Raw genomic sequence first — 9,237 nt, forward strand, 5'->3', positions numbered from 1 at the left:
TTGTGGTCCCGAAACCACTTTTCGATTTCATTGAATATGGGCTATTACAAGAATAGAAGCTCTAGCGTTCAAAAAAGTTAAGTTGATGAGGCAAAGAAGCATCACATAACACCCCAAACCCAGCTTAGAAGTTACGACCGAATCCGACGTGTCACATCGAAGTGCCTTCCAAAACTTGAACTTGTTTGGTGAAAAATCATTTTAGGGTTAAAACCCATTTAGTTTTTAGTTGCTTGAGAAAACTTGGTAAATTTCATTACTACAACTGAAATTAACTTATCAAAATGTTTGTTATTATTAATTTCATAATCCATTTAAAATCGCAGAAGCTTCTCTGGTTGTAAACCTTAAGGTTAAAAATGTATGTTTTTCTTTAAAACTGTTATTATTTAGAAAACTCAATGTTTCTACTCAAGCAGTTTAAAATACGAAATCAAAAGCCCAATAAAGTTAAAAATTCCCCAAATGGCCTTATTACATAATTAAAAATTCTCTTTTCTCTGTCTCCCCTTCTTCTCCTCTTCTAGGGTGTATTTATAGGCTTTGGAATGCCTAGAAGCCCTCCAAAGTGGCCTTTTCTGAATTGGACTTAACGTGGGCTCGGTAGGGTCATGCCCGTGTGCCATGCCCATGTGCATTGTGCTCCAATTCTACCAAATTGACACGGCCATCTGGTCTACCCGTGTGAGAAGGTCTAGGCCGTGTTGATTTTGTACTTTCGCTCTCCTATGCTTTCCTAAGTGTAAAACATGAAATTAAAGCATTAGGAGCATCGAATTCACCAATTCTAATGGAAAATCATCCATAAAATATGTTAAACATGGGGGGAAAATATGTATAAGTTACGATTTATCAAATACCCCCATACTTAAGCATTTGCTTGTCCTCAAGCAAAATTCTCAACTTATAATTTCTATCCATAATATCTCAAATTAATCCATAGGTAATCATACATTGAGAATTTAACTAAAAGAACACAAAAGTTTCAATCATTCTAAGTTAAGCATTTTCTTCCGAAAACATAGGTGTCTTCCCTCATCTAAGTAATTACCTTTAATTCAGAATATCACAGAGTTTTACATCCTCACTAAAGATTCACTCAAATCACTCGAGATGTTTTAAGGACAATAAAGGGAGCACTCAATAGTCAATAATGGAAAGTCATTACCATAGGCTTGCATGAACATTAAATCTCCACCACTTTAATTTAAGATGATACATCAACCAAAAGGTCTTTAGAGGGTTGTGCTGAGGCTTGGTTAGGGGGTGTGGTCAAAAGATGAAAGAAAAGGTTGGAATCGAGATTGAATTTGAAAGGTTTCCTAACTAGAAAAAGAGTTAATCTTCACTTGCGTACAACAGAGCTTCTCTCAGAATATGAAATTACAGATATGCATACATAGTTGTTTTTTTTTAAAACAAGTTAAATAATATAGACTAAATATCAAGAACAAAACATAGCTAGGCAATCCATTCAACTCAAATCTCGACAAAAATAGAGATTAATTTAGGGGATGTCAACAATAATGGGTTAAATGTTAATATGAAGGGTAATACAAGAAATGGTTTGTTAGGCTCAAGGGGGTTTACTAGGGGTTAATCGTGGAGGTAGGCTTTTCATGGCATGAGTGGGTTAATCCTAAGCGCCTTAATCATTTTGATATATCAAATCAAATGGTGTGGTCTCGACATGCATAATCAAGCAAGTTCTAGAATAACAGTTCAATCTTGGCCTTAAAGCAATAATAAAAGTGAGCATGAAAGGATGAATAGATGCTCAAAAGGCTAAAAAATCTCACAAAAATTATAGCTTTTTGATGTTTAGACTCGTGAATTCCAATTCAAAGTAATACCTAGACTTGGGGAAACAGGCTAAGATTTTGAATTCTTAAAAATCAACTCATCATGCTTGTTTCTCTATTGTCTTAAAGTTTAAATAATCAATGCATAAATCCCTATGTTTTACTTCAAGATATATCAATCAAAATCATAAATTAATTAAAATTTATCCTAAATATGATATGAGAATTTTTTTAAGAGAACAAGATGATTATTCAGGGATTTTTCTGATAATGAAATAAATACCCCCCACACTTAAGATGTACATTGCCCTCAATGTACAAAGATAGATATTAGAGTATAAAAATAAGATAGGGAGAGAAGTGAAACTTCCTGTATGATGAATTCCTCGAACTAGACTTTTGGACAGTGATCGGTTCGAGAGTGGAGAAGGATACTCCAGTGGTCGTAGAGGTTCATTAGGCCATAAGTCCTTCACCAAAAGAATATTATATCTAGTGGTAGCTATGGTCATGGTCGAGCAGGACATGGCAGTAATGGAGAACCTTTCCCGGTGGAGTTTTAGCTCCTATGTGAGGATGAGCTTAAGAGCTCTATATAACTGTGATAAAAATCATGAACTTTTTAGGGGATAATAGGAAGAATAAGTACTCAAAAAGAAAGAACCGAAATTTATAATATAATTTTAAATATGCTAAAAAATAAAAAAAATAAAAAAAAGTATTTTGAATAAAAATTAAAACATAAAATAATAAAATAAATATTTCTAAACATCTTCATCACTAGATGGTTCGCGATGAGATGTGGACCCGCAGAAGATGACGCTCCCTTCCTCTGCTTAGAGGATTGTACGGTGGTTTTCTTTCCTCTTGAAGATGACATTGAAGGCGCTAAGGGAGAGAGATTGAGCTTTAAAAATGAAGTTGGAGGTTGCGCATGGGCGTGGTAGGGGGTACAACCGTGTGGAAGGAAAATGGAGCGAAAAGAGATGGGAAAGTGAGGATTAATGTAGGGAAAGTGGATTTTAGGATGGTTTGGGGGTTGAGGAAATGAGAATCTGGGGAATGGTGGCCGGAATAGGGATTAGGGAGTGGAGAATGGTAGATTTCGACTAGGGTTTTGAAAGGGGGAAGAAGATGAACAGTGGTTTGCTTATATAGGGGAGGACCACACGGCCTAGGGCCACGCCCGTGTACTCTGAGGGTGAGCCCGTGTTATTTAGAATTTTGCAATTTAGGTCATGCCTGGGTACTATCCCACGCCCGTGTGTCTTAGGCGTGTGTGGCACGCGGCTATGTCACACGATCGTGCCTAGCTTTATTCGCTTCTCCCACGCCCGTGTGTTAGGGTACCACACCCGTGTATTGTTGTCCACGGCTTAATGGCACAGGCGTGTCTCGCACTCGTGTCGAAGAAACAAAATTGAGCCTTGCCCCTGGTACGCCCGTGTTTTTCCATTCCCACGCCTGTGTTCACCTATCAAGTTCACCCACAACCATGTCGCACGACCATGGGGATTTATCACATCCCGTGTTTTGGGGAAATCATGTCCTGCTTCTACACGATCGTATCGCACGACCGTGTCTCTTCCCCTGTTTGGCCACGGCTTTAGGCACGCCCGTGTGCCTGGCCGTGTGTGCTGAAAAACTTTGCAATTCAATGATAAAGTTAATGATTCAAAGTGTTAGAAATTAAAAATAAACAAATCAAAATATGTTAGTGCTCGGGTTGCCTCTTGAGAAGCGCTTATTTATAATCTAAGCTCGACTTACCTCTCTAGTGAATGGTCAGAGTGGTTCGAGGAGTTTATACTCCTCATTCCTGCTATCAATCTCATCAAAATAGGGTTTTAATCAGGTGTTGTTTACCTTAAAAGTGTCGAACTTGGGGGGACTCACCTCCACCGTACTAAATGAAAAAATATTGAGTACCATAAGAAGGATTTCATCATTTGGTGTGGTAGAGACAATGTGAGGGTATGCAACATCTAGTAAGACTTTATCACCAACCTTAAGTTGATTAGGAGAGGTATCGGGCTTGTTTTGGCGTAGTTTCAGTTTATCATGTGTTCTCGATTCGTGTGCTCACCATTCATCTAGCTCCTCTATCCATAGACTTCGTTCTTCATGAATATGTCCTCTATCATTTCTGGAACATGGCTTCTTTGAAGCTTAAGTTCTGCAAAGTCATATTGTCAGTTTTAGTAGATTGGTGTGGACTATTACCTTCAATGTTCGATGTGATGCCAGAATTACGAGCTTGAAAGGTGATCGTTTTGTCTCCCACACGAAGTGTAAGCTCACCTGTGCCAACATCAATAATTGTTTTAGCAGTTGCTAGAAAGGGCCTTCCTAAAATCAAAGGGGTGTTATTATCCTCCTCTATGTCTAGCACAACGTAATCAATGGGAATATGAACTTATCTACTTTCACGAGTACATCTTCAATAATACCCCTAGGGAATCTTATAGTTTTATCTGCCAATTGAATGCTCATCCTAGTTTGTTTAGGTTTCCTAAGACCTATTTGCTTAAACATTTTGTAAGGCATGACGTTAATACTAGCCCCTAAATCAGCTAATGCATGACTTATATCTAAACTACCAATTAAATAAGGAATTGTAAAACTCCCTAGATCTTTCAATTTGTGGGACAGCTTATTCTGTAGAATAGCTGAGTAGACTGCATTTAGCTCCACATGCGATGCTTCATCCAACTTCCTCTTATTTACTAAAAGCTCTTTTCAAAATTTCATTGCATTTGGCATCTGCGACAAAGCTTCAATAAACGGTAAGTTAATATGTAATTTTTTCAAAAGTTTGAGGAATTTACCGAATTGTTCGTTTGAGCGATCTTTCCTTGTCGCGTTAGGGTATGGGACACGAGGTTTATATTCATCATTCACCATTTTGTTGTGACTTACCTCACTTTTACCGTTGCTCACCACAGTTTCTTGCATCAATTCTGGCTCAGGCGCAATGAATCCTTCCTTATCTTGAGTACTAATTGTGTTGAGGTGTTCCTTAGGGTTAGGTTCAGTATTACTTGGAAAGCTACCTTGTGGTCATCTGGAGATTAGTTTGGATAGCTAGCCTATCTAAGTTTCGAGTCCTTGGATCGATGCTTCTTGATTTTTAAGTGCTGTCTAGGTATTTTGGAAACGGGTTTCTGACATTGATATGAATTTTGAGAGCATCTCCTTAAGGTTAGGTTTCTTCTCTTGTTGATAAGGTGGCTGTTGAAAACCCTGAGGATTTTGTGGCTTTTGATTCCCTTGACCTCCCAGGAGAAATTTGGGTGGTTCTTCCAACCTGCATTATAAGTATTACTGTATGGGTTATTTTGAGATCTAAAGTTATTGTTACCCATATAGTTGACTTGTTCCTCTTCGGTTGTGGGATTGAAGGATTGATATTATGTATGCACACCTCCTCCATTGGAGTCACACCTCATTACTGGATGTACCTGCGTAGAACCAAGTAAACCATCAATCTTTTTATTGAGAAGTTCTACCTGATTTGACAGCATAGTAACCGAGTCGACGTTAAAAATATTGGTTGTTTTTGTTGGCTTTGTCCTCATAACTTGCCACTGATAGTTACTCAGTGACATCTTTTCAATGAATTCATAAGCCTCTTCAGGTGTTTTTTTGCTGATGGTTCCGCCAGCAGCTGGATCTATCATTTACCGAGTCGAGGGATTCAGACCATTGTGAAATGTTTGTACTTGCAGCCAAAGTGGTAACCCATGGTGAGGGCACCTTCTCAGTAAGTCCTTGTATCTCTCCCATGCATCGTAAAGTATTTCTAAATCCATCTGCACAAAAGAAGAGATATCATTACGTAATTTAGTCGTTTTAGCCGGCGAAAAATATTTTAGTAAAAATTTCTCGGTTATTTGTTCCCAAGTAGTAATTTACCCTCGTGGTAACGAGTTCAACCACTATTTAGCTTTGTTCCTCAATGAAAAAGGAAATAACCAAAGATGAATGGCATCATCAGAAACACCATTGATTTTAAATGTATCGCAAAATTCAAGAAAGTTTGCTAAGTGAGCGTTGGGATCTTCATCTTGCAAACCATCAACCTGAACAAACTGTTGTATCATCTGAATAATGTTAGGTTTTTATTCAAAAATATTTGTAGCTACGGCAGGTCTAGCTATGCTAGATTCAGTTCCTGTTAAAGAAGGTTTAGCATAATCATACATAGTACGTGGAGCAAGATTTTGATTAGCTGCAATTGCAGGAGGTAGCTGATTGCCTTGGTTTTCAGCCATCTTGTCGGTTGGAGGTTGAGTATCGTCTTCTTGCTCGTTCTCTATGTATCTTAAGCTGCGCCTTATTTCTCTTTGGTTTCTACAAACTTTACGATCGATTTCTTCATCAAAAAGTAATGGTCCCGACGGGTTTCTTCTAGTCATAAACTATAAAAACCTGCCAAGAGAAAGAAAAAGTAAATAAATAATAATAATAAAATTGAATTAAATTGCAAGAAAAATAAATGGCTAAAGTAATAAAAATTGAGCGTTCTTAAAATCTCAGTTCCCCGGCAACGATGCTAAAAGATTGATCGCGTGATTCGTAACAAGTAATAAATATTTATAATGAAGATCAAACCTAGACTAACTATTATCACGACGAAAAGGCGAGTGCACCTATCGAACAATCGTATAGTAATAGCAAGACCGGGATAACATACCCAAGGGAACCAAAAGTACTAGTAATAACTATCTTTTTATTATCTAGCCTAAGAACAAAAGGGGTTTTATTTGTTTTAATTAACTAATTATCTAAACTAAGAACGCATAGAGAAGAGAATTGGGGAATCGCTTTTGGGAAAATCGATTGACTTGAGACAATACCTACAGAAAAATCCACCTAGTCTTTACTTGTTATTCTGGCTCCGAATCGGACGATTTATTCATTCAACTTGTTCCGTAGAGATCCCTAAGTTATGTTATTATCCCTATTCAAGACTAATAACGTCTAATCCCGAATAACCGAGACTTTTCTCTAATTAACACTCAAGGGTTGCATTAACTCGATCTATGGATCCTCTTATTAGGTTTCACCCTAATCCTACAAAATCTTGTCACCCTATTTCTAGGCGTGCAATCAACTCCGCTTAATTATGACAAAAGTACTCTTAAACAGGGTCTATTCCTCCTCTGAATAAGAGCATGTCTTGAATCAATATCTTGGGATATTAGAACAAGAATTAAGAACACATAATTAAGAACAAGTTAAATATTTATCATACGATTTAGAAAATAATAACAAGATTCGTCTTAGGTTTCATTCCCCTTAGATATTTAGGGGATTAGTTCATAACTAAATAAGAAAACATCTCAGAAGAATAAAGAATACAAAACATAAAGAAAATCCAAAACTCCCGAAGGGAAATTGAGGAGAGATCTTCAGTCTTGATGATGAATCCGGCTTCTAAGATGGATCAATCGGCTTCCTTGGGGTAATTCCTTACCCCCTTCTCCGTCTCCCCTTCTTCTCCTCTTCTAGGGTGTATTTATAGGCTTTGAAATGCCTAGAAGCCCTCCAAAGTGGCCTTTTCCGAATTGGACTTAACTTGGGCTCGACAAAGACACGCCCGTGTCCCACGCCCGTGTTCGTTGTGCTCCAATTCTGCCAAATTGACACAGCCGTGTGGTCTACCCGTGTGAGGAGGTTCAAGCTGTATTGATTTCGTACTTTGGCCCATTTTCTCTGTTTTTGGCCCGTTCCTCGATCCTTTCACTCTCCTATGCTCTCCTAAGTGTAAAACATGAAATTAAAGCATTAGGAGTATCAAATTCACTAATTCTAATGGAAAATCATCCATAAAATGCGTTAAACATGGGGGAAAAATATGTATACATTACGGTTTATTAAATACTCCCACACTTAAGCATTTGCTTGTCCTCAAGCAAAATTCTCAACTCATAATCAAAATAAATCCTTCTCAACTTATAATTTCTATCAGTAATATCTCAAATTAATCCATAGGTAATCATACATTGAGAATTTAACTAAAAGAACATAAAAGTTTCAATCATTGCAAGTTAAGCATTTTATTCTGAAAACATAGGTGTCTTCCCTCATCTAAGTAATTACCTTTAATTCAGGATATCACAGAGTTTTACATCCTCACTAAAGATTCACTCAAATTACTCGAGGTGTTTTCAGGACAATAAAGGGAGCATTCAATAGTCAATAATGGAAAGTCATTACCATAGGCTTGTATGAAAATCAAATCTCCACGACTTTAATTTAAGATGATCATCAATCAAAAGGTCTTTAGAGGGTTGTAATGAGGCTTGGTTAGGGGGTGTGGTCACAAGCTGAAAGAAAGGGTTAGAATCGAGATTGAATTGAAAAGTTGCTTAACTACAAAAAGAGTTAATCTTCACTTGCGTACAACAAAGCTTCTCTCAGAATATGAAATTACAGATATGCATACATAGTTGTTTTTTTTTTTTAGAACAAGCTAAATAATATAGACTAAATATCAAGAACAAAACATAGCTAGGCAATCCATTCAACACAAATCTCGACAAAAATAGGGATTAATTTAGGGGATTTCAACAATAATGGGTTAAAGGTTAATATTAAGGGTAATACAAGAAATGGTTTGTTAGGCTCAAGGGGATTTACTAGGGGTTAATCGTGGAGGTGGGCTTTTCATGGCATGAGTGGGTTAATCCTAAGTGCCTTAATCATTTTGATATATCAAATCAAATGGTATGGTCTCGACATGTATAATCAAGCAAGTTCTGGAATAACAGTTCAACACTGACGCACTCAAAGCAATAATAAAAGTGAGCATGAAAGGATGATAGATGCCCAAAAGGCTCAAAAATCTCACAAAACCTATGGCTTTTTGATGTTTAGACTCGTGAACTCCAATTCAAAGTAATACCTAGACTTGGGGAAACAGGCTAAGATTTTGAATTCTTAAAAATCAACTCATCATGCTTTGTTTCTCTATTGTCTTATTGTTTAAATAATCAATGCATAAATCCCTATGTTTTAATTCAAGATATATCAATCAAAATCATAAATTAATTAAAATTTATCCTAAATATGATATGAGAGTTTTTTCAAAGAACAAGATGATTATTCAGGGATTTTTCTGATAATGAAATAAATACCCCCCACACGTAAGATGTACATTGCCCTCAATGTACAAAGATAGATATTAAAGTATAAAAATAAGATAGGGAGAGAAGTGAAACTTCCTGTATGATGAATTCCTCGAACTAGAGTTTTGGAGAGTGATCGGTTCGAGAGTGGAGGAGGATACTCCGACGGTCGTAGAGATTCATTAGGCTATAAGTCTTGCGCCAAAAGAATGTTATATCTAGTGGTAGCTATGGTCGTGGTCGAGCAGGACATGGCAATCATGGAGAACCTTTCCCGGTGGAGTTTTAGTTCCTATGTGAGG

The 9,237-nt window shown here is 37.1% G+C and overlaps 1 non-coding gene across 1 annotated transcript; it reads left to right on the plus strand.

Moving 5' to 3' along the window:
- Positions 1 to 5,540: 5,540 nt before the first annotated feature.
- Positions 5,541 to 5,647, plus strand: LOC128291147 (small nucleolar RNA R71). The gene has a single exon (XR_008280923.1). It is a non-coding gene; the product is annotated as a small nucleolar RNA R71 (small nucleolar RNA).
- Positions 5,648 to 9,237: the final 3,590 nt, after the last annotated feature.

This window comes from Gossypium arboreum, chromosome 3 (assembly GCF_025698485.1).
Source record: "Gossypium arboreum isolate Shixiya-1 chromosome 3, ASM2569848v2, whole genome shotgun sequence".
Lineage (NCBI taxonomy): Eukaryota > Viridiplantae > Streptophyta > Magnoliopsida > Malvales > Malvaceae > Gossypium > Gossypium arboreum.